Genomic DNA, 2,645 nt, shown 5'->3' on the forward strand with positions numbered 1-2,645 from the left:
GAAAACCAAATAAAGTCAAAAATTGAATTAAAAAAATTTGACTCATTTGAATAGAACCCCCCTTTAAAACTTGGGAATACAGAAAGATTGTATTAGAATATCGATGCATATTCACTCTATAATGAAAACAAAGAACTTTTAGTAATATTCAGTAAAAGTATATCCCTCCTGATTAAGGATACACCCGCATATGCTGCTTTGGCAAGGATTCTTTAAATAATCAGGTGCATTGCCTAACAAAGCTTGCTTTTTTCTTTCAACAACTTTATTTTTGGAAGCGTACTGTCTCCTTTAGTCGTATAATTTACGCATAAGTCATTCCCATACATTTTAAAAAATATTTACCACTATAGAATATGACGGCCCCTCCAGGATATCCGCATTTCTTTTCAAAAATTCAAGTTTTGATGACTCGAAGTGTACAAAAGTTTATAAAATCGTGATGAAATTGCCACTCTGGATATCCGAAAATGCTTCTTACTACTGGAAATGCCCGTTTTAGAACTCCTTCGTGAATTGTCGTGCCCATTTAGGGTGAAAGAAATTGACGCCCAAGTCCTTCATAATTATTAAGGACTCCCCTCATTAAGTAAACAACTGTATAACTATATAATTATTGTTTTCGCATCTATTGAATGGAAGACCATCTTCTACATTGTCTCTGTAGCGATGGATGTGTTTTTATGGTGCTGGAACGCATTACTAATTATGAAGGACTTGGACGTCAATTTCTTTCACCCTAAATGGGCACGACAATTCACAAAGGAGTTCTAAAACAGGCATTTCCAGTAGTGACAAACATTTTCGGATATCCAGAGTGGCAATTTCATCGCGATTTTATAAACTTTTGTACACTTCGAGTCATCAAAACTTAAATTTTTGAAAAGAAATGCTGATATCCTGGAGGGGCCGTCATATTCTGCAGTGGTAAATATTCTCTAAAATGTATGGGAATGACTTATGCGTAAAATATACGACTAAAGGAGACAGTACGCTTCCAAAAATAAAGTTGTTGAAAGAAAAAAACAAGCTTTGTTAGGCAATGCACCTGATTATTTAAAGAATCCTTGCCAAAGCAGCATATGCGGGTGTATCCTTAATCAGGAGGGATATACTTTTACTGAATATTACTAAAAGTTCTTCGTTTTCATTATAGAGTGAATATGCATCGATATTCTAATACAATCATTCTGTATTCCCAAGTTTTAAAGGGGGGTTCTATTCAAATGAGCCAAATTTTTTACTTCAATTTTTGACTTTATTTGGTTTTCCTTGCATAATTCTTATACAAATTGGATTTGAATGCAAATGAATGACTAAGTTTACTCCAAACACATGAAGCAAAATATAATAAAACTTAAAAACTTCATATCTTGTATAATTCGGAATAAATGGAGGTTGAAAAAAATTTTGCACGGGGGTTCTATTCAAGTGAGCGGCAGTGTATATATATATATATATATATATATATATATATATTTGAATATTTTCGTAATTTTGGGAAAAATTGTCAACAAAAATGGTAAGCAGTGTGCGCAAATATAATGGACATCGCGGTCAATGTGAAAACTCGTTAAAATATCTGTGTATTTAATATATTTGTATTGTCATTGCAGATTTTAGACATAAAAGAAAAGAAACCATATAAAAGATAAGAAACCAGAAAACGCCTCATGGGAAAGTGAAGAAACTAAAGATTTCTCCAACGATGAAGGAACAAAAGAAATAAAAAGGTATGTTATCGCTTCATCGTTCTTATAGTTTGGCAAAAGGATGCAGTAAATATGCAAAAATTTCTTTTACAGACTCAAGTCAGACCAATCAGCAAATATGTGAGTCAACGCCCGGAACATGTAGAAGAAGAAATTAGGGGCGACGGTCAATCCGGAACACAAATCAATCTCAATATTATACAAAAACCTCAGAGAATCAAGTCACTATTAGGAAATGTATTTTTGCTAAGAGCTAATTTCTGTCCCCCAAGGAAATGTTTAGTTACGAACCCTCTTTGGATAGTGAAGCCAATGAACAATTGTGTTCCGATGGAATATAGTAATTAAAATATGGGTTCTCATTAATGCTTAAAACGTACTTTTTATTAATTATTGTACTTTTCTAGAATATAGAACATTAAAATTACAATTATAAGATATATATGTAACTATTTGGTATTTTAAATGTTCCTGCGGACAGTAGGAGGTTTCTCCTTGTAATATGGATCGTTGTGATTGGGGTTGACTTCGCTGGGAATGCTCTTCCGTCGACTTCAAGGTTGTTATTTATTTGAGATGTGTAGTCTCAAAACTGCATTGTAAAAGTATTTTAAAATGCACACCGTTGCAAAATCTACTCTCAAATGCACAACAGCGACGTTATGGAATAGAAGAGATTTACCAAACAACTGATGCTTCGGAAGTTAGCCATAGTCTTCCGCTTTTTATACCCTCAGTCTTTACGTGCCCATCGAAATAATAGTTTTATATGATTGGACGAAATCCGTTACAGACAATTTGGAGTCTATTCTTAGTATAATTTCAAAGATGGACAATATTGATCCACACTTTCCTGTAACGCACCCAAAAGTTAAAAAAATGTCACTAAAATGGTTCACGATATCTCTTGAACGAAAAAAAGCAAACAATTTG

The 2,645-nt window shown here is 33.3% G+C and overlaps 1 long non-coding RNA gene across 1 annotated transcript; it reads left to right on the plus strand.

Moving 5' to 3' along the window:
* Positions 1–1,469: 1,469 nt before the first annotated feature.
* Positions 1,470–2,086, plus strand: LOC141399790 (uncharacterized). The gene is made up of 3 exons (XR_012411953.1): positions 1,470–1,522; positions 1,617–1,733; positions 1,806–2,086. It is a non-coding gene; the product is annotated as an uncharacterized lncRNA (long non-coding RNA).
* Positions 2,087–2,645: the final 559 nt, after the last annotated feature.

Source organism: Musca autumnalis, unplaced genomic scaffold, assembly GCF_047663935.1.
Source record: "Musca autumnalis isolate F117 unplaced genomic scaffold, ASM4766393v1 scaffold_3, whole genome shotgun sequence".
NCBI lineage: Eukaryota > Metazoa > Arthropoda > Insecta > Diptera > Muscidae > Musca > Musca autumnalis.